Source organism: Bos taurus, chromosome 20 (genome assembly GCF_002263795.3).
Source record: "Bos taurus isolate L1 Dominette 01449 registration number 42190680 breed Hereford chromosome 20, ARS-UCD2.0, whole genome shotgun sequence".
Lineage (NCBI taxonomy): Eukaryota > Metazoa > Chordata > Mammalia > Artiodactyla > Bovidae > Bos > Bos taurus.
The window spans coordinates 26,235,264-26,262,378 of NC_037347.1; the positions used below are offsets into that span (position 1 = coordinate 26,235,264).

Genomic DNA, 27,115 nt, shown 5'->3' on the forward strand with positions numbered 1-27,115 from the left:
AAATGAGCCATCAAGTGGATCAATTCCAGGGGTGGGGGAGTACTCAACTCAATCAGAGTACTCAACTCTCTGATCTGATGCAGAAGGTCATGGAACAGGAGGCTCAGGAATAGACATGAGGTTGATTTCTGCCAGAAAGCAGTTTCATAGTGTGAAGCAGTGAAATCGAGATGGAGGAGGAAGTTCTAAAATACAGAAGGGAGTTGAGAGATTGTCTAGTCCAATAAGGGCTTCCCCGGTGGCTCATATGGTAAATAATCTGCCTGCAATGCAGGAGACCTGGGTTTGATCCCTGGATCAGGAAGATCCTCTGGATAAAGGAATGGCTACCCACTCTAGTATTCTTGCCTGGAGAATTCCATGGACAGAGGAGCCTTGTGGGCTACAGTCCATGGAGTCACAAGAGTTGGACACGACTGAGCGACTAACACTTTAGTCCAATAATTGGTTTCTCTGTCAGCTTTATTGCTGCCCTGTGATTAGGGGAGGGATGGGGAAGAAGAAGGAGGTAGGGGACTTCCCTGGAAGTCCAGTGGTTAAGACTGTGCTTTCAATGATGGGGGTGCAGGTTAGATCCTTGGTTGGGGAACAGAGATTCCGCATGCCACGTGGTGTGGCCCCCCAAAACAAAACAAAAGCAAAAACCAAAAAATTTTAAAAAAGCAGAGGGCAGGGTAGCTAAAGAAAAGATATAATGGCTTAGTTGAACTAATGTTTCCCTCTTGTTTCTCCAGCCTCTCCTAGAGCTATTAAAAAAAAAAAAAAAAGACTGAGAGTAAGAGAGAAAAAGTACTAGGCCTGCTCTGTCACAAGAATGTAAATAAATCTGTATATATGACTACATTATGAATATGTGGTATTCATTCAGCAAACATTAATAAAGATCTACCCTGTGCAAGGTAATGTGAAAGAGCTATCAGTGATTAAAAGGCAAAATAAACATTAGCCCTGCCTCCAAAGACGTTTAGTCACTTGTGAGATATAAGGCATAATCAAATAAGACAATTAGGAGGTTAAAAATGGGGAAAAAAAAAAACTTCCAGGGCCTTAAGTGATTGCTGTAACTGTGATTATTGTAATTTTAATGCCAGTTTTATAAAGCCTAACAATCTTAGCTTTTTTCTTTCCTAGCTAATCATTTGGAAGTTATATGCTATCTAAAAGAGATTTGGTAATAAACATACATTGGGACATAATTAGGGGTAATCTCTATGTATTATGAAAAAGGATGACACCTCATTTAGACGGGTGATTAAATATACAAAAATCTCCTGAGAGGACTCTACATTTCAAGTTGGAAACTGCTTTCAGAATGTTATGTCTGTGTTAGAAGCACTGCCAGAAGGTAGAAATAAAACAGAATGAAGACATGACACAGAGCTCATGCCGACTTCCATTGCTAGGTCAGATTTAAAGTTGAAATCTTCCATTAGGCAACCCAAGAACAATTCATTTAAATACAAGTGAAAGGGCAGAACGGTGATGATGTCACCACGGAATAATTGCCGCTTTGTGTCAGGCTGGTCTTATTAGGAGGGCAGAGCTGAATGATCCACGAACTGACACCCCTGCCTGGCATCTAGAGTGAAAAACTAGAGTGAGTGATTCTGCTGTATGTCAGTTATTTCACAACCAAATCCTGAAGCATATTTTTCCTTCATGTCTTGAGTGCAACTATTATTTCATATTATGATGAAAGATCAGTAATATAATTTGTGTTGACACTTTCTATAAAGTACTTGCCTTTTAAACCTCTAAAAGTATAAAAAGAGCTTTGTGAAAAAGAAATCCAATTTTTAAAATTTAAGTTTTAACCTTTTACCAACACGTAGTGATTTTCTGGATGAACTCCAATCAACTTAAAATGACTGTTAGGTTAGTTAAAAAAACACCAGTCAAGTAAAGTAAAGACAACTTTTCACTCCCTGGTGAAGTAATTAGGACTTATTCAAAAACTTCATGCAATCTTACATATGAAAGCTTCCAAAATTTCTCTTTGAAGACATATTTTACAGAGAGGACAATTTGCAAATGTGGTGGATCAAAGCCTTGTCATTTATTTCTTACCAGACAGCACTACCCAAAAAGAAGGAAAAAAAAAAAAAAGATTGCAAAAATGCACTGGGGTCCAGAAAATGGGCTTCTTAGCTTTTAGTCTTCTGAATAAGGCCATTGTCTGAACTCTTACATTTGTATGTTCTCATAGTAAAGCAGCTTTTCACAGAACTACTATACTCTATTGGCTTTTCATATTTAGGAACTCAAATAACTTTTAATATATTGCATAAAATGTCATTTTTGAGAAGAAAGGACTGCTTCATTTACATATTTATTTAACTGGACAGGAACTGAGGCCTTGACAAAAGCTGGTTATGTCCAACTACATGTTAGACTAAAATATAAATATCCTGGGGTTAAGTGGCAGGTATCATATTCCTTTTATGACATGAATCTCAGCCAAACTGTCAAACCAGACCAAAGTTGAGTATCGCAATGGTCAAAAGGCCCACATCTGAACATTATTGATGGTTAAAGGACAAAAGGAAAAAATGAGTACATACTGGGTAACAGTGTGAACACATAAATATTCTTTCTGGACATTTTAATGGACGACTGGATTTGACAACACAAAACCCCCCAAACTCTTTAGTATCTTAAAAATATATTTAAAGAAATATGTTCTCTCTATATGTGAAGATGTCACTGTTTTCATGAGCTTCCTCTTAAATAAAGGAAAAAAAAATATGTCAATGTCCTTTGAAAACTATTTGAAGATGTTATTTTCAGAATTGTATTTAGCAAAAACATTTTCAAAAACTGATTACGAAGTTTTCCTTTATAGGGTGGCAAGTTTGCATGAATTCTCCTGTTTCACTAAACCTACAGATCTGTTGACACAGGAACTCAGATTGCCACACTTTCCTACGATTATTTACCATATCTTTTCTTTAAATTCTGTTTTTAAAAAATTGAAGCATGACATATATTCAGTGTAATGGGTTGAAGTATCTCCCCCAAAATAAGCCCAAGCCTGAACCGCTGGTATCTGTGAATGCAAAATTTATTTGGAAATGGGACTTTTGCAAATGTAATTCAGGGTCTCCAGATGAGAACATCCTGTATTTAGAGTGGATACAAAATTTAATGGGACTTCCCTAGTGGCTCAGATGGTAAAGCCTACAATGCAGGAGACCCAGGTTTAATCCCTGGGCTGGGAAGATCCCCTGGAGAAGGAAATAGCTACCCACTCCAGTAATCTTGCCTGGAGAATCCCATGGACAGAGGAGCCTGATGGGCTACAGTCCTTGGGGTCTCAAAGAGTAGGACATGACTGAGTGACTCAAAGAGCTGAAAACATGTTCACACAAATGCTTGTATGTAATTGCTCAGAGCAACACTATTCATGAGAGCCAAAGGATGGAAACAATCTTAATATTATATCAATTAATGAACTGATAAAATATGATTTATCCATACAGTGGAATATTTTTCAGCCATAAAAAGGGGAAAAGTACTATAAAAGTACTGATACATGCTGATCATGAATAAAGTTGGAAATATTCTAAATGAAAGAAATTAGACATCAAAGGCCACATATTGTGTGATTCCATTTATACAAAATATAAAGAACTGGCTTATTATAGAAACAGATTTGTGGTTTCCAGAGCCCGCACAACTTTCTTTCTTGAAAATTTAATGACTGGTATCCTTATAAGGAATACCAGAACACCTGATCTGCCTCTTGAGAAATTTGTATGCAGGTCAGGAAGCAACAGTTAGAACTGGACATGGAACAACAGACTGGTTCCAAATAGGAAAAGGAGTAGGTCAAGGCTGTATATTGTCACCCTGCTTATTTAACTTATATGCAGAGTACATCATGAGAAACGCTGGGCTGGAAGAAACACAAGCTGGAATCAAGATTGCCGGGAAAAACATCAATAACCTCAGATATGCAGATGATACCACCCTTATGGCAGAAAGTGAAGAGGAACTCAAAAGCCTCTTGATGAAAGTGAAAGTGGAGAGTGAAAAAGTTGGCTTAAAGCTCAACATTCAGAAAACGAAGATCATGGCATCGTGTCCCACCACTTCATGGGAAATAGATGGGGAAACAGTGGAAACAGTGTCAGACTTTATTTTTCTGGGCTCCAAAATCACTGCAGATGGTGACTGCAGCCATGAAATTAAAAGATGCTTACTCCTTGGAAGGAAAGTTATGACCAACCTAGATAGCATATTCAAAAGCAGAGACATTCCTTTGCCAACAAAGGTTCGTCTAGTCAGGGCTATAGTTTTTCCTGTGGTCATGTATGGATGTGAGAGTTAGACTGTGAAGAAGGCTAGCACCGAAAAATTGATGCTTTTGAACTGTGGTGTTGGAGAAGACTCTTGAGAGTCCCTTGGACTGCAAGGAGATCCAACCAGTCCATTCTGAAGGAGATCAGCCCTGGGATTTCTTTGGAAGGAATGATACTAAAGCTGAAACTCCAGTCCTTTGGCCACCTCATGCGAAGAGTTGACTCATTGGAAAAGACTCTGATGCTGGGAGGGATTGGGGGCAGGAGGAGAAGGGGACGACAGAGGATGAGATGGCTGGATGGCATCACTGACTCGATGGACGTGAGTCTGGGTGAACTCCGGGAGTTGGTGATGGACAGGGAGGCCTGGCGTGCTGCGATTCATGGGGTTGCAAAGAGTTGGACACGACTGAGCGACTGATCTGATCTGATCTGATCTGATCCTTATAAGAGAAGGGAGAGGGAGATTTGAGACACTTAGAACCAGAAACAAGGAGAAGACCATGTGAAGACAGAGGTAGAGACTACAGATACGTGTCTACAAGCCATGGTATTCCAAGGAGTTCCAGGAGCCACCAGAAATTATAAAAGGTTAGGAAGGATTCTCCTCTAGTCTTCAGAGAGAAACTCGCTCTGCCACCATCTTGATTTTGGACTTTGATCCTCCAGAACTGTGAGAGAATCTTTTCTGTTGTTTGGGGGAATTTGTTACGGCAGCCCTAGGAAACTGATATATTCAGAAAATGGCACATATCCTCATTTTTGACAAATGTACATAAGGGCATAAATGATCACAAAGTGAATTCATCCATGTAACTACCACTTAAGTCTGGAGAAAAACATTTCCTGCACAACTGAAATCTTCATTTCCTTTTTAAAATAAGAAGCAATTCAATAGCAAGGAGGAAGACAACCTCATCAGAAAATTGACAAGGGATTTTAAAGGACATTTCTCCAAATAAGCTACATAAACTGCCAATAAGCATGTGAAAAGATGCTCAATGTCATTAATTAGTAAGGAAAAGTAAATCAAAACCACAATGAGATACCACTTCTTATCCAATAGGATGGTCATTGAAAAAACGCAAACCAGGAAAATGAGTTTTGGAAAGCATTTGGAGTAATTGGAACACTCATATATTGCTGATGGGAATGTAAAATGGTATAGTTGATAAGGAAAAGTTTGGTGGTTCCTTAAAAAAGTTAAACAGAGCTACCATATGACCCAGTAATTCCAATCCCAGGTATAATACTCAAAACTGTGAAAACATGTTCCCACAAATGCTTGTACGCAGTTGTTCAGAGAAACACTATTCACGAGAGCCAAAGGATGGAAACAACCTTAATATTACATCAACTAATAAACTAATAAAATATGATTTATCCATATAGTGGAATATTATTCAGTTATAAAAAGAGGGAAAGTACTCTGAAAGTACTGATACATGCTGTATCATGAATAAACCTTGGAAACATTCTCAGTGAAAGAAATTAGACACCAAAGCTCACATATTGTGTGATTCCATCTATATGGAATACAAAGAATTGGCCTATTCATAGAAACAGCAGATTTGTGGTTTCCAGAGCCTAAGGGGAGGGAGGGAGGGGAGTGATTGCTCCAGAGATATGGAATTTCTCTCTGAGGTGGTGGAAAGTGCTGGAACTTTATTGTTATTGTTTCACAACATTATAAATGTACCTGATGTCACTGAATTGTAACTTTAAAATGGTTAAATGGTAAATTTTATTATATATATATTTTACCATAAATAAGGGCTTCCCTGATGGCTCAGTAGGTTAAGAATCTGCCTGCAATACAGGAGACACATGAGATTCAGGTTTGATCTCTGGGTCGGGAAGATCCCCTGGAGAAGGAAATGGCAACCCATTCCATCATTCTTGCCTGAAAAATCCAGTGGAGAGAGGAGCCTGGTGGGCTGCAGTCCAAAGGGTCACAAAGAGTCAGATAAGACTGTGTGACTAAGCACGAACCATAAATTAAAAAATCAAAGCGGCTCAATTAGCCACTGTCAAATGAAACAAAATACACAACCTAATAGTTGAGAATTATGCTTTCTGAGGACTTAAGCACAGGAGACAGCCTCTGAACTCCAAGGAACTGCTCTGAAGAGGTAAGGGAGGGGCTAGGATACACAGGAGTTTTTGCAACAAAACAAGGTAATCCAAACATCAAAAGATTACTGTTAATTAAAGCAAACCAGACATCTCAAGGTAATGAATTTAGTACTTTTTTAGGTATGGAAAGATACAAGAGTCTGAGCTCACTGAAATCTCTCCTTTGATAGGCACCGTCTAGGGCCAGTATCCTGTTCCCCCGCCCCCCACCCCATCCTGGATCCCCTCAAGGTATGCTGCTGGGGGCAGTGGCAGTGGCTGATGGCTTGATGGCCTCAACATCCTTTGTTTACTGATAGAGCAGCTGACTTTTTTTAGTCCACACCACCAGAACCATAAACAATGTCTTTTTCAAATTCAATTTTCTGTTTTGAGGTAATGGTATATTCTTATGCATTTAGAACAAATAATAGAGTTCCTGTGTGTATGCGTGTGTGAGCGCACGCATGCGCTTAGGCGCTCAGTCAGGGTCAACTCTTTGTGACCCTTTGGACTGTGTAGCCTGACAGGCTCCTCTGCCCATGGGATTTTTCAGGCTAGGATACTGGAGTGGGTTGTCATTTCCTTCCAGGGATTGGACCTTTATCTCCTGTCTCCTGCATTGCAGACAGATTCTTTACCCTCTGAGCCCCTGTACCCTTTGTCAGATTTGCTTTTTAAAGAATATTAGGTCCTTGTTTTTCCTATTTAAACATTAAAAAAAAACTTTCTCTTTGGTGGCTAATATAGGATTGTGTAATTGGGAATTCTGCAAATTGGGCTTCCTGCCACTAGCACTGGGTAAAAGTACAATATGTTTTACTTGGTTACTTATCAGCCCATTAAGAGAAACAACATACCCAGCTATTTTGTCTTTAATGGGAGACAAAAGGAAACATGATGAAGGATAGATACTAAAATTTGGATGAACCACGTACATATTTAAATGTATTTCCATATTTAATTTCTCTGACGAGTGATATATAATTGTGTATATATAGAGTTTTTCTTTCTTCTTTTAAACCCATAGAATAAGCATGGTTAGGGCTGAAAGAAATTATGTCACAGATCATTAAGTATGAGAATATAAAACAAATACAGCACTCTTAAGATAGGGTACATTTACTTCAAGCTACAACTTCTCAAACATATGACATACCATCTATGTGGGGAGTGTAGAATACATTTACCTGACTTTGTATACTTGTGAAATAAATTGGCAAGCGCTGATGATATGTTTAATTCATTTATAAGACTACTACTAGCATACAAAAACCTATTCTATTTTCTAAGCATGTGGGAGAAATTACAAAGAAATGGTAAAGGCACTGTTCAGTCTTTCCCCTTGTTTCCCCCCGGTTTCCAATGATTTCTCTTCCTTTGTCTGTGTTTCACCGTTCTCTGCCCTGCTTTTTCAGTCTTCATTGGGATATTTAAATGCCCAACCACAGGCTAAACATTGACCAAGTAAATAAACATTAAATGTGTTGTGGCTTTTGCCTAAGTAGGATGATGGAATCAAAACTACAACTAGAAGAGATCTCAGAACGTAGGTGACCTCCATTTCCCTAAAGCAGAAAAAGACTGGGGTGTCAGAGAGAATAAGATAACCTTAAATGTCACTCACTCTAAACACATACATTTAGGATTTATATATCTGTAATCAGGTAATGAGGAGTTTCCCTGGTGGCTCAGTGGTAAAGAATCTGCCTGCCAATGCAGGAGACCTGAGTTCGATCCCTGGGTTGGGAAGATCCCTTGGAGAAGGTATGGCAACTCACTCCAGTATTCTTGCCTGGAGAACTCCATGGACAGAAGAGCCTGGCAGGCTACAGTCCATGGGATCACAGAAAATTCAGACAAAACTTAGTGACTAAACAACACAACAAATCAAGTAATGAAATTGATAGTAATATGAATATTGTAGAGCCTTTTTCATTAATTTTAAAAATGATTATCTTCTCCAATATTTTATTCATTAAAAATAATTTGAATTGCCTTCAAACATAGTTATCTTCTTTATTACTGTCTCTGTATCTTAAACAGCTCCATTCTTTCTATAATGGGTTTTTAAAAATCCATGATTATTTGAGAGTATTAGTTGCTCAGTTGTGTCCAATTCTTTGTGATCCCATGGACTGTAGCCTGCCAGGCTCCTCTGCCCATGGAATTCTCCAGGCAAGAATAATGGAGTGGGTAACCATTTCCTTCTCCAGGGAATCTTCCCAACCCAGGGAACAGACCCTGGTCTTCTGGATTGCAGGCAGATTCTTTGCTGTCTAAGTCAGCAGGAAAATCACTTAAAATGTTTAAATATTCCATATAACAGGTGCCACCATGGTGATCATTCACGCTATAAATAGCTCTGAGGCTTGTCTAAGACACAGAACCATCTCAGGAAAGTCAGGGCACCAGCAAGTCCTCTCTCTCCATAAAGCTCTGTGTACCTGGTTCCTTGGAGCCCTCCTCTGAGCACACACTGAAAATACCCAGATGTATCCTTGAGGAGTCTCAGAAGGCTACAGTTGGAAAAGGCCTCATGTAGGCTATGTCATTAGAAAGTATCCTTAAATGATGAAGATACTGAGGCCCAAGCAGTTTAAATCCCTTGATTAGGATACCATGGCTAGTTTACTGATGGGACCCAGAGGAGTAAACAATTTCCTGCTCTTAATTGAATTCCCTGCCAACTGCCTCAGATGAGGGACATGAAGCAATGATTATCCATCTTCACTATGCACCTGTGGATGAAGTTCTTGGTCATACAAGGCAGAAAGATAAGAGGGAACAGGACTTCTGCAGTCTTGGAGTTGTTTCCACCGGATAGGTTAAAGTCAAGGGTAGAAGCTAGAACAGGGACTGGTGAGGAAACAGAGTCAAGCGACAGGCTTCCAGTTGGCAACAGGCGAAGGCCCCTTAGCCGGGAGCCACCCAAGTGTCCTACGCCTTGCACAGAGCCGCCAGGGTACTCAGTTGTCAGCTCTGCTAAGAAAGTAGCAATGCCGTTGCCTCTCTTGGGTAGAGGCAGTTCTCTGGGCCCCACCCAGCCCAAGCTGAAAAGGGTGCCCACATCAATGGGAGGAAGTGGGCTAGAGGAGGGCTGGGTTTCATCTTATTTATCTCTGTATCTCCAGGGCCTTGCATAAAATAGATGCTCAAAATATAGTTACTTGAGTAGAACATCCAATTATAATGAGAACTATATCACTAATCTCCCTTAGGCAGAACATCTCTCAGCCTCAATTTCCAAGACTTCAGGTAGAAACATTCACAGTGATCCAGTGGTATTGCTCTGAGATTGAAGTGAGATTCTCTGCATGAACTCCATTTGGGAATGCTAGAGCAGTTTCATACATAAAGGATAAAAGGTCAGAAAACTGCCTCCACACCGAAAATTCTCAAATAGGTTCAGTGCCAATTTTGTTATTGACATCCTTTATTCTACAAAATATACGCAGTTGAAGTTGTAAGAACACAGGCCTGTGTTCTACTATAATGTAACATAGTCATTCCTATAGCAACGTCATGTGTTCTACAAAGTCAAATGTAAAAATAAAAGAGCTTGCAGTAAAAATAGGTTTTGGATAGCTTACTCAAAACCTACATGATTTTTTGGCTAAAGCACAAACAAAACCAATAGCAACTCAAATAAAAATTATAGCACAAAATTCTAAAGACATGCTAAATTCCTAACAAATAAATACTACACTACATATAGGTCTTTCATGGAGGGGAGTAAGAAAATGTTGAAGCTGCAGAATTACGGCAACAAAGGGAAAATGAACTTAGTGTGGGGCGAGCCAGGTAATAAATTTTTCCAAGAAATCATACATATGGTAAAACTAAGCCAAGAGGAAGCATGTGAGGAGAACGAGCACTGTGTCCATATTGTGTTAGTCCATGTGTCCAGCTCTTAGTGTAACTGGCATTCAGGTGCTGGTACTTGGTGACATAACCATTAAGGTGCTGGGGAAAACTGCATTAGAGTGACATGTTTGAATGACATCATTGCTTCATTTATCAATTATGTATAAGCTAATTTGCTTACAGCAACAAGCACCCAAATAGAATAATCTTTCTAATGGATTTCAAAAGGACCATTTTCACTGAGAATGGGGGGAAAAGCAGCCTAAAAGCATTTTTTAACTACTATAGATTCTTGGACTCCACAATAGACTTTCCTGTTCAGTGGATATGCTTTGAGAAACAAAACTCCCTAAGCTGTCTAGAAATGAAAACTACAGACAGTCACTCTTAATCTTCATGCTTTTGATGATACCAAAGTTTACTGAATATGTCTCCATATTCACTGGTGTATGCAAAATTACCTTAATGTATTAATAAACCAACATTTATTGAGTACATATTGATACTGTGTTCCTGTACTGATTATAACTGGAGAAGTAAGATACACACACACACACACACACACACACACTTAGAAGGTAGGCTATCACTACAAAGAAATAGATAAGTATCAATTTAATAACACAGATATTAAGGATTACATAATTAGACAAGGGTTTTATTTGTTCCCTAAGTTAAGGGGTAGAGAATTGCAAACACCACAGACTATTTAAAAGTGGAAAAGCAAACAGAGAATGTAGCAAACATTCTATCAGCTTATGCCTTGTCAAAACCAACTAAATAAATGTGAGATAATAAAGTTTCTTATTAGTCCTTATCTGACTGATTTTTCAACTCAGCACAAGAACCAAATTTTAAAAATGTTATTCTGTGTCAAGCCTCACTATTTATCACCAAATATCCATGTGCATCTCCCTGTTTCCTAGTGCTCCTTGCAGTGAGGTGGAAGTCACGTGGGCTGGTTCTGGTCAATGATAATAAGACGTGATAATGTGTCACCTCCAGCCAAGGCAGTGAAGAGCAGGTGTGCTGTTTCCTAGCAACACCTTTGTCTTTCTTTCTGCTGTGATCTTAGAGGGATGTACTCCCCAGGGCACAGTACAAGGTGCAGTGGGGTCACTGCACCCACACTGGACTGAGAAATGTGAAAGAAAATCAGTGTTAAGACACTGATATTTTGGCGTCTTTTGACAGCTAACTGTATTTACCTTGTTACTTTTACATAAAGCTTCTGATTCATAGATAGTCTCAAAATACAAAAGAATTAGAATTTATAAAATTAGAATCTCTAAATGGTGAGAGATTGGCTGCCGATGTTCATGTTAGTCCTGGATGATTGTTAAGGCCCTGAAGATTGAATTGGCCTCTCATTATTATGGCCCAAAGGGGATAATGTGATAGCCTTCTCTAATTCTCAAAGTTCTCTGATGGTCTAGGTATTTCCTTACTTTCAATCTCTTCCTGGATAAAGGAATCACGCATAAACATTCTTGAAAGGTATTGTTAAAGGTTAATATGGGATATAGTTATAAAACACAGATCTCAGCCTAACCAGTTTAATCTCTGCAGGAAATTCCTTAGAACACAATGGCTCTGATGCTGTCAGGTAAGCTATGCTTGAATGTACTACTCAGGAAATTCACAAGATATTCTTGTGCAGGAGAAGGAAATCCTGTCCTGGACATTTGTGTAATGGGTTTGAGTCCAACTTTGAAATGTGTCTACCCCAGGAAAATAGTAAAGCCTATTGTGCAACATGGCTCCAGTTAGCACTTCAGAAAGCAATGGTGAAATGCAAACTGATTCCAATGTGATAACATACCAGCTTCTCCAACTGAATCTACTTTAAGAACCACACTATTTCTTAAAACTCAGCCAGCCATGATGCTCTTTTAAAGAAATAAATTTAGCAAAATAAATATACTAAGGTTAATGTTATATAACTGCTGAATTAATAACATATGAATATGAATATATATATAGTCATACACATTTTTTCTCCTTGGATAAGTTATCTTAATTACGCCTAATTTGTAAATGGACTTTATATGCTCCAGGCCAAATATCAGCAAATTGTCCTACGGGCCAAATTTCCCCCACCGTCAGTTTTTGTAAATAAAGTTTTATTGGAACTCAGTCATGTTCTTTAGTTTACTATTTTCTATGGCTAATTTTGCACCAAAGTGGCAGAATTAAGTAATTCTGATTAAGAATCAGTCCCTTACTCTGACAGAAAACAACAAATTCTGTAAATTATCCTTCAATTAAAAAATAAATTAAATTAAAAAAAAGAATTAGTCTCTCACTCAGGAGACTGTGAGGACTGCAAAGAATAAAACTGTACTATCTCTGTCTCCTTACAGAAAAAAAAGTTGCTGACCTCTGCCACAAATACAGTTGGAACAACTTTTAAAAATATGTATGTTATAATGTGCATATGCAAAGACACATATTTACAAATACTTTAGATCTTCAAATGTCCGTACCATTCTAATCTCCTATGCTTAAACAAATAAAAGGAAAGAAATAGGGTAAGATTCTGGCAGATGAAATAAATGCTATTCTGATTTTGCATTGTTTTTAATCTTCAGTGAATTAAAGCACAATTCTACAGTTCTGCATTTCTGCTGCTTACCCTAGAATGATGTCTGTCTTCTCAAGCTATTTTAGTTTCTATGAGTAAAATTCATTTCACATTTAATGAAAGAAGAAGCTCTAATGAAGCTTGTGACCAGATCCCCTCTGAGGCCACAGATGTTAACATTTATTGAACACCTACTACATGAGCTGAGTACTTACATAAAGGCTCCATAATTTAGTGTACAATCCCCATGGACTGTAGCCTGTCAGGCTCCTCTGTCCATGGGGCCACAAAGAGTTGGACATGACTGAGCAACTAAGCACACAGCACATTTCCAGGTGGCATTATCTTCACTTTATAGAGAGGTTCACAATGGCTTAGTGATGCCCAAGTTTGTAAAATTACTTAGTTATGGAATCCAGGTTTGGATCTAGTTCTCCGGAAACCAAGCCTAGAGTACGTTCTACTCCACCCTGTGTATTCAACAGTTCTGGTATATTAAACTCTTACTGACTTTTTACAAAAAGTAAGAAAGCCAAATAAGGGAAAACAAGTTTTGAAAAGATTAGCATCTTATTAGGTTTGAACCAGACTAAATGTTTAATGGAAAAATTCCTCAGATATAATTTCTTAGTGGATAGCATTTGAAGCTTTAGAATGTGCTGGATTTGAGAGGTTTTAAACTGAACTGAACTGAAACTGTTCCAAACTGATTCCAAACTGACACAAGTTTACCACCCCAAGTGCTTCCATTTCTTTTTGCTTTTAGGGAGCAAGTTCTGTCCAGGCAAAGGAATCCAGCTGCTAGGTGACACTCCTTGAAAATATTACTTCGAAGAAAATCCCCATCTGTTTAGCCAGTCATAATACAGACAGATTTTTACTATTATTATTTTTCCTGTAATTCAGAATAAAAGTGAAAAGGCCTGGGAGGGAATAAACACACCACTTTCCAGAAATGAGGAGACTGGAAAAAGCTTTGCCAGTTCTCTGGGACTGGCTTCAGAGTCCTTCCTCTGCAAGCAGGATCCTGGTCTCAGAGAGATGGCCGGGCAGGTGATGGTGTGCAATGTGCTTAGTCACTCAGTCGTGTCCAACTCTTTGCAATCCCATAGACTATAGCCTGCCAGGCTCCTCTGTCCATAGGATTTCCCAGGCAAGAATACTGGAGTGAGTTGCCATTCCCTTCTCCAGGGGATCTTCCTGACACAGGGATAGAACCAAGGTCTCTTGCATTGCATAATGGACAAGAATTTGAGCAAGCTCCAGGAGATGGTGAAGGACAGGAAAGCCTGGAAATGTTGTAGTCCATGGGGTCGCAAAGAGTTGGACATGACTGAGTGACTGAACAACAACTCCTGCATTGCAGGTGGATTCTTTACCATCTGAGCCACCAGGGAAAGGTCAACTCTTATTTCAGCCTACAAGTGAGCCCTTCCTATCTAATTCACAAAACAGTGCCTTCAACAGCCCCCAGTTTCTCTATCCCTCCAAAGGAATGGCAGTTTCCAGTGTGTTTATGGGGTGGGCTGGAGACGAAAACTTCACGCCATGACTTAGGAATGATTCTTTTATATTAATAGAAATAAACACTAACTTCATGGTTTAAGATACTGCTATGAATAGCAGATATGTTCAACTGTCTATGCTGCTGCTGCTGCTGCTAAGTTGCTTCAGTCATGTCCGACTCTGTGCGACCCCATAGACGGCAGCCCACCAGCCTCCCCCGTCCCTGGGATTCTCCAGGCAAGAACACTGCAGTGGGTTGCCATTTCCTTCTCCAATGTATGAAAGTGAAAAGTGAAAGTGAAGTCGCTCAGTCGTGCCCGACTCTTAGCTACCCCATGAACTGCAGCCCACCAGGCTCCTCTGTCCGTGGGATTTTCCAGGCAAGAGTACTGGAGTAGGGTGCCATTTCCTTCTCCAATGTATGAAAGTGAAAAGTGAAAGTGAAGTCGCTCAGTTGATAAGCCATCCTTAATAATCATCTTTGCTATAAAGAAATCGTCTTCATTTGAAAATAAGGACTTGTTTTTGCTTTTGCGGGCACATGGGTTTCTTTTCAGAACTGAAAATGTGCTCATTGTTCATGGATATTTTTGGAGTCTCAAGGATAAACATTTTCAATATAATCTAAAGCAGGTAAAATGTCTTGAGCACTTATTCTGCATCAAGAATTATAAAAAGTGTCAAAATCTCAATTAAAAAAAAAATCCTATTGGGTTGGTATTTAGTTTATCGGTGAGGAAATGGAAGTCATCACTGAAATGTCCTTTTGGAGACACTAAACCCAGGAGGTATAATTCCATTGCTTTTATCCTTAACTATCACCTAACACTGTCTTCCTGTTGTATGTTGTTCCTGCCTTTATGGAGTTTTTGTGACTTAATTTTGGTGATACATTTTAAATTAATCTTAATTTATCAGGATTATAAGCCTACTTGTAATGATCAATTGAATTTTGTAAGAAAACCTCACAGTATCAAATTGCATCATAAACATAACTACCACTACTGTAAAGACATCTTGTAATTAGGTACCTCCCTGGAGTAACAGTCTCAGGTGACTTGAGAATTGAGAAAGGTGATGCCCTTATTATTTTAGGATATTAGAATCATCTGGAAGAGATGATAGTTAAGTAGACATTTATTTACATTCAGTGCTATTATTGAAAGGTTTAGGTCAACGTTTTTCAAACTCAGACGAGATCAGCCCTTCTCCATTCTTCCAACAAAGGCTCTAAAACTAGAGCCAAACCCAGTCCTGGACAGGAATGCACCCACCCATGCTCCTCCCAATCTCCACTCAGCAAAGATCTCTCTGACTGAAGCCAATCACGGCCAGTGGTACTGAAGAGATGAACATGGGGGTGTGGGGTTGCTAGTTGTCTGAATCTTTGGACACCTCTTATAGCATTTTGGTCACCTGATGTAAACAGCCAACTCATCAGAAAAAAACTCTGATGCTGGGAAAGATTGAGGGAAGAAGGAGAAAAGGGTTGCTAGACAGGCAGTTAAATTTGAACTTCAGGTAAGCCATGAATAGTCATTTAGAATAAGTCTGTCATGTTCACTATTCCTCCCAGCCCCTAAATCTGACAATGTTAGGAAGAAAAGCACTTGCTATATGTTTTATATTTTAACATTGGCTCACCAGGTAGCTCAGTGGTAAAGAATCCTCCTGCCAATGCAGGAGATGCAGGTTCAATCCCTGGGTCAGGAAGATGCCCTGGTGGAGGAAATGGCAACCCATTCCATTATTCTTGCCTGAAAAATCCCATGGACAGGGGAGCCTATTAGGCTACAGTCCATGGGGTTAAAAAGAATTGGACTTGACTTATCAACTGAGCATGCATGCATGCACACCTCTAAATTGAGGTTTAACCACAGGAGAGTAAAAATCCTGGTGAGTTTTGTTCTTTAGAATTTTTGTAACCTCCTCTGCTTTGCATTTGGCGCATGCTCAATTGCTCAGTCATGGCCAATTCTTTGTGACCCCATGGACTGTAGCCCTCTAGGCTCCTCTATCGATGATATGTCCCAGGCAAGAATACTACAGTGGGTTACCATATCCTCTTCCAGGGGATCTTCCTGACCCAGGGATTTAACCTGCATCTCCTGCATTGGCAGGCAGATTCTCTACCACTGCCCAACGTGGTGAGCCCCTAGCATTTGGTGTCCAAGAGGAAATCCGGTTATGTTTGCTAGTTCCTCCTTTTTCATGCTTGAAGTTTGACAGCTGGATCGGAAAACAGTGTTGAAATACGGACAAGTGTGTGTTTGGAGTAAGGAGGTACAGCATCATCTTCCTCTCTCCTGACTTCCATTTCCTTCCACGGCCAAATGTCAGCTGGAGAGAAGCAGCGATAAGAGACTCGAGAGGCCCAGGGTGACCTCAAGAAGATTGTGACTGTAGAAGCCAGGTGCTCCCTGAGTCTCCTGAACTCCCTATTGTTTTTCAGGACCAATGCTGAATCTCCTGCTCAGAATTTCCCAGTCTAAAAATTTAGTGATCCCTGGACTACTTCAACAAGCCACCATTTAAAATCTAACAATAGAACTGGTTCTTAAGTTCTTACCGGTGAATGAGACATCCATCCCAAAATCAGGAGCCCAAGAGCAAACTGAAGTCAAGATTTAATGGAAGTAGTTACATAAAAGAAAAAAAATGTGCCAAGAATTCAACTAGTTTAAAAAAAAGAATTTTAAATTTATTTTTAATAGGAGGATAATTGCTTTATAGTGTTGTGTTGGTTTCTGCCATACAACAACATACATCAGCCGTAAGTATACTTATATCTCCTCACCCTTGAACCTCCCTCCTACCACCGCCACCCCCACCCCCACCCCTCTAGGTTGTCACAGAGCACCAAACTGAGCTTCCTCTGCTATTTAGCAACTTCCCACTAGCTATCTATTTCACATATGGTAATGCATGTTTCAAAGCTACTCTCTCAATTTGTCTCACCCTCTCCTTCCCCGCTGTGTCTATAACTCTGCTCTCTATGACTGTGTCTCTATTCCTGCCCTGCAAATAGGTTCATCAGCACCATTTTTCTAGATTTCATATATATGTGTTAATACACAATATTTATTTTTCTTTTTCTGACTTACTTTACTTTGTATAACAGGCTCTAGGTTCATCTACCTCACTAGAACCGACTCAAATTCACTCCTTTTTATGGCTGTGTATACATTGGAAAAGACTCTGATGCTGGGAGGGATTGGGGGCAGGAGGAGAAGGGGACGACAGAGGATGAGACGGCTGGATGGCATCACTGACTCGATGGACGTGAGTCTGAGTGAACTCCCGGAGTTGGTGATGGACAGGGAGGCCTGGCGTGCTGTGATTCATGGGGTCGCAAAGAGTCGGACACGACTGAGCGACTAAACTGAACTGAACTGAATAGTCCATTATATATATGTACCATAACTATGGTTCAGATCAGATCAGATCAGATCAGTCGCTCAGTCGTGTCCGACTCTTTGCGACCCCATGAATCCCAGCACGCCAGGCCTCCCTGTCCATCACCAACTCCCGGAGTTCACTCAGACTCACGTCCATTGAGTCAGTGATGCCATCCAGAAGTCTCATCCTCTGTCGTCCCCTTCTCCTCTTGCCCCCAATCCCTCCCAGCATCAGAGTCTTTTCCAATGAGTCAACTCTTCCCATGAGGTGGCCAAAGTACTGGAGTTTCAGCTTTAGCATCATTCCTTCCAAAGAAATCCCAGGGCTGATCTCCTTCAGAATGGACTATGGTTAGGTAATTTATTTTTCCCTAAGAAGATACGAAGCCTGAAAGGGATGCAGGCTTCCTAAAGGTTTCCCTAACTAATTAGCATCTCTGCTGTGATGAAGAATGTAAGAGTCAAAACATACTGGATTGGATGAACCAGTGTTGGGACAACAGGCCCTACAGTCAGGCTGACATAGGTTCCAGGCTCAGCACCACTCCAGCTCCTTCTAGCAGGTGGCTGAGTTGGGGTTTAAACAATGACAGTCTGGCTGCAGGCCCGCGCCCCTAACACGGTATAGAGGCTGCCTTGCCTGGGACTTAGTAAATGTTAATTCTCATATTCCTACTGTTCTAGAATGTTTAGTGGCTATTTTCTTTTGTTTGTACTCTCCAGCATCCATACACTTTTCCTCGTTGGGGAAGGTGGGGAATTTCAGGATACAGAGGAGACGAGGATAGGAGTATGGACTAGTACTTCATCCTGCCTCCTCATCCACAGAAGGTGAACCTATGAGCTCTGGATGGCTAATCTGATGTTCCTGCACATAAAGAGTATTCTCAGAAGCTCTGTTTGAGTTGTTTTCTAAAAATTGGAGTATAATTAATTTACAATGTTATATTAGTTTCTGCTGTACAGCAACATGAATCAGCCATATGTATATCTGATTGAGTTTTACATTCAGTGGATTGGTGGTGGCTGTCTGGGGGTGGCAATTCCATCAACTGCTTTGCCCTACACAGATATTTCTGTATTTGACTATAGTGATTTGACTATGTCTTCCTCTTTTTCTTCCTATCTGAGACCTCATCTTTTAAAATATTTCTTTGTTGCTTATATTACCAGAGTTGCTTTCTGTTGTTTGCAAATGACATAGAAATAGCAAGAGAATTGCAGTTTGTTTATGACTTACATTCAGCTGAAACAGCCAGCCAAAGAAAGCTGAGCAGTGGAATAATGATATTCAAATAATCATTAACATGTACCACAGGAATTAAGGTGACTAAATGGAAGGAAAGACAACACCTACCGTTCAACCTAAGAATTAACATTAATTTTACTTGATTGGCTAGGCTTCCCTGATAGCTCAGTTGGTAAAGAATCCACCTGCAATGCAGGAGACCTGGGTTCAATCCCTGGGTTAGGAAGATCGCCTGGAGAAGAGAAAGGCTACCCACTCCAGTATTCTGGCCTGGAGAATTCCATGGACTATATAGTCGATGGGGTTACAAAGAGTCAGACACAACTGAGTGACTTTCATTTCACTTACTTGATTGGAAGTTTAATGGTGGGTCACGGCTGATATAAATCCAATCTCAGCACTGCGGGGCTGCACGAGTTTTTGTGGCTCAGTACACAGAGTGAGGACCCCCTTGCTGGGTGGTTATGGTTCTGTGCGTGCACGCAGTGGTGTCCTTGAAGGGGTTGCTCTTCCTGGCACACGATGAAAAGCACTTTTCTATGTTCCTTTTATTGTATCAGTTACAAAAGTACAGTTCTCATCTCCATCCTCTGTGCAGTGATGTGAGACATGCATTATGTATCCTAATATAAAATAAATAAAAATATTATAAAGACTGAGAATGATCTGGCTAGCCTGTCTCTTGCTGAGGGTAACTGAACAGAGTGGGTCTACTTTTTCTGGTGATAGCACCATCTTTGACAGATGGTAGAGATTTATGGTACGAAGAAGCTTCAGGCATTTCTTTTGCCTCATATTCCCATGGCTGATCTAGTGCCCTTTTATATATGGCCAGAAGATGCAATAAGGAGGAGGAATAGAATTCAGTTAAATAGAGTTCTTATTAATTTCCAGGCATTTTGCTTAAATCATGTTATTTATTCTTTGCAACTCTATGAGGAACATTTTAGCATTTTTTCCACTTTAACAGATTAAAGCTCATAAATCTGAATTTGAGGATTATAAAGGTAACATGATTTGCCCAAGGTCGCAGAGTCCATCTATGGTAGAGCTAAGATTTTCTAGCTAAGAGCTAATGTTCACTGCTGCCTGTTGACTGAATGAAAGACATTCAGAAGATGACCCAGACTCACATACCATTTTTTCAGGTGATAAACAGTTGTGCTATCTTCCTGTTGCCAATGATTTTAGTTTTCACTCTCTGTATAATATATGATTTTGCTGTCTTGTTCTGTCGTACATAATTCTTGAATCCCAAGATTTATAAGCTCCATCCTCTAAGGAGCTTTTTTTTTTTTTTTTTAACCCCCTTCACTATATCGAGCAATATGTGTACATTAATTAATATTCACAAATTATTCGCCATCAGTCCTAATGGTGAATTTATTATAGCAAGTCAAAATATTATACCTAAAGGAATAGTCAAACCCCACAATGAGGCATTAAAGAAATATACTCCCCTCATCAACTTTTTAAAGTTGTCTTTTCAGTAGTGGTGATCTACAATTTCACAATTTCTTCTAAGTTCCATCTCTTTTTCTAGCCAGATGCTGACTGGTACTGTGGCCATAGAACATGTTAAGGCCAGCTGGCCTAGTATAGGGCTAAGACGACCTGGTTGCAGGTAAGAAAGACCTGGGGAGCTTTTTTTGAAACATACAGATGCTTGGATTCCTTTCCTCAAATATTCTAACTTAATTACCTGGGGGTGGGGCCCAGTCATCATGTGATTTGAAAACTCCCTAGTTGATTTTATTGTGCTGCTTGGTTTGAAAACTACTTGCCAAACTGAAAAAGCATTCCAGTAAAAATAAAGACCTGCCTGTGTTTTCTCATTACCTAGTTCTTTGGGACAGCAAGCAAAATAGATAGGGGAGGAAAAATAACAAGGAGGGAAGTGGCAGGCCTGTGCAACTTGGCATGTCATTGGAATGTAGTGAACTATTCAAAAATATTTGTAAAGTTCAACATTTTTGTGTACCTATCCACCGAGTGTTTTAAACAATTGTTTCTCTCCTAATGCTCGAGTTTTAAGGCCCCCAACAACTTTGAAAATATGGGAGTATTTGGCAAAGCATTCTAAAAAATGACCCTCTGCTCTGGAATTTGCTCCTTCTAGCAGGCTGCTCTCTTCAGCAGTCGGCCAAACCCCAAATTTGGCAGTTTGTGGAATATGGTGCAAAATAGATTCTTTTTAAACCTGAGAGTCACTGAAGATTTATTTTGCTGGAAAGATACGACTTTTAAAAATAACAATTACTGCTACTGCACCAAGTCAAGTCAGGGATCTACAAAGGGGGCTAGGAAATCAAGTGCCACGCATCTTTGTTCAATCTACTGATGAAGATATGGAGGTTCAAAAGGATGAAATGATTTCAAGTCACACAACCAACTGGTTGGGCCTGGGTACATTCCGATCTGATTCACAGGCCAGTTCTCACGTCTGCCCCACCACAGCCAGAGTCCTCTGAGAACAGCATAGATGCCTTCTTCTGTGATTCACAGTTATTCAGAAAGGCAGTGTTTTTGCAAATGCTGATATACAACTATAGCAAATAGTGTGTAAATTATGTTGCCATTTTTGGTGAGCAAAATCCTTTTTATACTCTCAAGTATAAAATCTGGTTGTCTGACTTTCTTGATTCTGACAATTAAAGTTTCTAATTCACTTAGAAGGATATATGTGAACCCATGCATCAAATGCAAATCCAAGAGCTTTAACATCTACAACAAATTATTATAAAAAGGCCAGATCTTTCTCCACATTTCCTGTGAACTCATACCATTCCCCACTATATTTTACTGTGACCCAGAGAGAGTCTGAGATAAGGGTGAAAATGATTCCCAGAAAGGCAGGAAAAATTCTAACACTTTTTAAGTTCTAGGCAAGGAGTTAGGCCCAGAGTAAGACATTTCCTATAGTGATAACAGACTCATTTCTTAAAGATACATGACTCAGTTTAATGAGGCAGAGAATGAATTGTGTCTCAGCTCTTCCCACTTCCCCACATTCCGCACTCTGTTCCATTTCCTCTCACCCAGGCTGAGAATATCGCTGAGACACAAAGGGTCAGAGGACTATTCCTGGAGTTCATTCCTCCTCATAAAATATATTTTGTTCCTTTCTCCTTTCTGTACAAAATTTCCTTCCATCACAACCCGATCCACGATGACCATTTAGTAAAATGTACTCCTTCAGAGAGAAGTTGTTATTATTTATGAAGGTTATTTTCCTGAATTTTTTTTATCAAGGATAAAATGGTGAATACAGAGATAGGAAAGACCCCAGGTCTTCCTGCTGTCCAGCCTCAGGGCTTTCTTCAGGCCCAAGTCAGCTCTCTATTGCTTCCCACTTGACCGCAGGCCCAGAAGCCTGTTTCCCTTTCCCTGAGGTGGTCACCACCACCCACTCTACCGTGGACATCCTCTTTTCCAGGAATGGCTGTGGAGTAGGACATCATGTCCTGCTCCCTCCGCTCACTGTCCACTTCCTTGCTGTCCTGCAAAAGGCAGCGAACTCTCTTTTTTGGTTTAACTATTAAGTGATGAGAGAGAAAGAGGAGATAACAAAAATATGGACAATACAAACGTTCTGGAATCTTTCTGTTCTTTTCAGTCATGGTCCTGTATGTTTCTGATTCAACTGATGCCTTTTTTGCTTCAAGAGCAGGAGGCAACATAACCTTTTTGCTCCATGATGTCTCTTGTCAGGTTTGTTGACTCTTTACTGTAAATATTTAACATCTAGAGAGCTTAGAGATTACAGAGGACCACTATTTAGAAGAAAAACATTTTACCAAGTAAATCTGAGAGGAATGTGTTCAGTTCTCTTTGCCTCATTTCTCTAGAGACTAATGCAAGATCACTGTGAGCTTCTGGAATCTAGCAATTTAAGCTCCGAGAGCACCTCCTCAGTGAAGACAGGCTGAATTAACAGCACTGAGTTCCCAGATTCCCACACAGTTCTGATTCCTGTACCTACTGCAGTGCTAGGAAAAAAAACAAAAACAAAAAAAACTCCTCTAAATTATGCTCATAGGATCAATGAGTTGAAACACAAGATTAAAATGTTTTATATCCACAGAGCAATTTTTCTCATTGGTTTCAAACAAAAGGTTCTAGTTTCTTTCAGTCTGTCCCAATCCTGGACTGGGTTGTCCCCAGAAAGGAAGGAACTATGATCCTCTCTATTCACCTCATGACCTTAGGGGCTGGCACACAGTAGGTGTTAAAACTTAGCAAGTGGCTGTCAGAAGAATGAACTGACAACCAATCGGAAGAACCCATTCTTCTGCATGAACTGGTTCTCAGAAGAATCAAGGCAGGAGGCTGAGTCTTTCTCTAGCAGAAGATGAACATTCAAAGAACTGACTAACTGACTTCAAAGCTGGGTTTGAGTCTCAGTGATGCTGCTGAGAAACTGTCTTGCCCCAAGATGAAGAATTCTGATAAAGGAGGGTTTAAGGCATTTTCGAATCCCATATTGTTCTTTGTTCACTTAGCCCAACTTCCTCCCAATATACACTGATGACAAGAAAATGAATAAGAGATTGGAACAGGATGGATCAAACAGGAATGTAGACTCTATGAAAAACTACTGTCTGTGGGAATTTGAGCAAGTTACTAACCCTCTTTAGGCCTCAGCTGTCTCAGTTTACATCCCTATCATGAAATGAGGTAGATCAGATGATATAAAAGTTTCCATACAGCATTGATTAACCTTTTATGATTCAAAACGATTCAGAGTCATGTACCGCAATGTATTTTCAATCTTCCTCTTCTGTATTTCATCCCCACCAACATCCCCCCCCCCCGCCAAAAAAAAACCAAAGTGCTTCTACAGTTGTCAACAATACACTTGGAGAAGAAGAAAAAAAATCTTAATTATGGTCATGGGATCAATCAGTTGAAGCACCAGATTAAAATGTTTTATATCCACAGAGCAATTTTTCACACTGGTTTCAAACAAAAAGTTCTACTTGATGTTTACACTAGGACTTGGTGAAAAATTCCAGACACAAAACTTCTGGAACTTAGACTTGAACTCAGAGAACTTCCTACCTCTGAATAAGTTTTACAACTAAAACCTATTGGAATTTTTTTCCTTAACAAGTATTCATCTTTCAACAATTATTTAAGTTTTCTCATTAAGACTATTATGGTAAAACTCTGCCTATCTGGAAATGTGATCTAAGTATGGCAGATGGATGAAGATTTTTTGGACTATCTTTTTGTTTGTTTCTTTGGTTTTTTTTTATTTTTTTATTTTTAATTTAATTTTATTTTTAAACTTTATATAATTGTATTAGTTTTGCCAAATATCAAAATGAATCCGCCACAGGTATACATGTGTTCCCCATCCTAGACCCTCCTCCCTCCTCCCTCCCCGTACCATCCCTCTGGGTCGTCTATCTTTTAATGATTTTGGAGGACAACAATTTTGAAAGACATTATATTTCCTTGACTTCTGAATGTAACGCACTGAATAGAATTTAATCCTTTCCTCAATATGTACAATAGTTATTATAACACAGTAATGTCTTCAGGCCCCTGTGAAAACCTCTAAGCCCTGGATTTTTTCTTTTGATGGCAATCCGGAATCCACCTGAACTGTCATTTCTCACCGCAGTCACCTCCCTGTCAGTTTGGCCACTTGTGGTCATGTCTCCTTGATATCTAATTTGCTGATTAAAGGCATGGACACATTTCTTAATTCATCTTTACATAAGCAAGAGTAGCATAATTTCGGCTACATAAGGTGCTACTATGTTAGAATAATGCGTACATATTAACATAGTATGCTTAACACTTTTTAAAAAACAAGCTTGCTACAACTAAATGTGAAATAATACACAGATGCTGAGTTTGTGAGGCTTGGTTTAACATGTAAACTCACAACAGTTTCTGTATACTTTCTAATCCTCAACTATATTCCAGATTAGAATGCCATATGATTGAGTTCTGACTTTTCACGAGATGAAAAATAAGTGGTAAATAAAAAACATACAAAATGATTGTACAAACTCTGACCAATTATAAAATTTAGTGCTATTATTTTTTTCTTTCTTTGTATTTCTAGGTACATTTGACCTACTTCAAACAGAAAACTGAGGAATGGACTACCATTCTTATATTTTTTTAGGGAGTTGCTTTACTGGGCACCTTACCACAGCTGCTGGCTATGTGATTTTGGACAAATTATTTAACCTCTTTTAACTTCAGGGCAACAGAGGATGAGATGGTTGGATGGCATCACCGACTCAAGGGAAATAAATTTGAGTAAACTCTGGGAGATAATGAAGAAGAGGGAGGCCTGGCGTGTTGCAGTCCATGGGGTTGCAGAGTCGGACACAACTTAGTGACTGAACAACAACAACTTCTGTTTTCTTATCTGAAAATAGTAATGACAAAGCCTTTCTCCCAGTTATCTTCAAAGATCTAAATAATTCCTTTTAAAGCACTCCCCATAGGTCTGGGCTTTAATAAGCACATGGTGACTTTTAACAGGTTGTCCATTCTTGGAGTTGCATCAGTGGCACCAACCCCGTGCATGGTCAGGCAATGTGGCCGCAAAGACATTGTTCTCCTGTATTTGCTGTCTGGTAGACACTGCCTTGCCTCAGTACTGGGGGTTTTCAAACCAAATGTGGCAGCCCAAATTGAAATGAGCTCTTAGTCCTCTATAGCTCCTACGTTATAGGAAAAATAGGCATTCTAAAAAATGTGGGAAATGTTAAGGGGTGAAGGAAAGGAAACTTGAAAGAAGACGGGGAATCCAAATCCCTACAATTTATCATAAATGTTATGATCTTAAGCAACTGGCATCTAGAAAATTCCTACATTGACGTCAACTGTGATAGAATTAAAATAGCCCTGTCAGAAGTAAAAGTGTTAGTGTCAAATTTGTATGCAACTGAAGAGTTGCAAACAAAAGTGGATTTTCCTTGAGGAAACACATTCTCTTCTCCTAAATTTAAATGAATTCACCATATTCCAGTTTCATTGTCAGTGTTATTTACTACAACAGAATATATGACATGTTTCTTAGGATAGAGAAATTAAATACTGCAAAATAAATGGGCTATCTTTCAATTAGTATACTTGGGAAATCTACAAAGAACACATATTCCCTAAAAAGGAAGAATTCTTGCCATATAAAGAAATACGATGAATGAGATTTTATCTTTTCCACTTCAGCTTAACAAATATCTTTTGCCAATACTTTTTCATAGTCTTTCTAATTTAACTATCTCCTTCCTGAACTTAGCCAATTTTTTTTATTTCTAGTTAAGTTTACCTGCTACTTGATAATGTTAAGTAACTCAAGTTGTTCTAGACCATTACTAGAGATTTTGTTCTCCAATGTCTTAATGAGATGCATTGCTGGCTTTGAATTTTTTCCAAGTAAGGCATCCTTGATACACAAAAATATTATATTTGCATCTCAACTCCATCAGAAATCATTTTGACTTTTCCATAACACTGTTATACTGAACTTCTACATTGAGTATTCATCAGTAAAACACATAACACATTAAGAAAATCTTGAATAGCACTTTTCTAAACAACTAAATCTCTTAAATTATATAAACTGAATTACAGCACAAAGTTTAAATATGCTGACATTAATTTAAAGAAAACTAGGGCTTTAAAAACTTTATCTGAAATTTATTTTTTTTAATTGCTTTTTACATCCCATTTTAAATTCTTTTCACTAATTTGGAGCTCATTTACTGAAAAATGTGTATCAACAAAATTATGGGCGGATCAAAATCAACTTTTAAAACAGATATAAAAAAAAACTTTGCAAAATTTATGCCACAATTCTGACACTTGTGGTTCTTCAGGGAATAAAAGAGGAAGTGGTGAGGGAAATCAAAGATACGCAAACGCCAGAGGATGGTGAAGGACAGGGAAGCCTGATGTGCTGCAGTCCAAAGGGTTGCAAAGAGTCAGACACCACTTTGTGACTAAACAACTAGGGCCCTATAGCAGCAACCTTTCGGCCTGAAGGAAACAGAGCTTTCTCATAATTCCTGTACTCTGGGAATCCAGAAAAAAAAAAAAAATCCCTTAATAAATTCAATCATCACCT

At 39.3% G+C, this 27,115-nt stretch overlaps 1 protein-coding gene across 2 annotated transcripts in view; it reads right to left on the reverse strand.

Annotated features, from left to right (window-relative positions):
• Window positions 1–27,115, reverse strand: part of ITGA1 (integrin subunit alpha 1) — a 181,634-nt gene that overhangs the window by 133,525 nt on the left and 20,994 nt on the right. Inside the window, exon 2 of one of the 2 annotated variants that reach the window (XM_059878884.1) lies at window positions 19,369–19,643. The exons of the other annotated variant lie outside the window; for it this stretch is intronic. The gene's annotated coding sequence lies outside the window, so the exon portion shown is untranslated. The remainder of the gene's footprint in view (window positions 1–19,368; window positions 19,644–27,115) is intronic. 2 annotated transcript variants of the gene reach the window in all.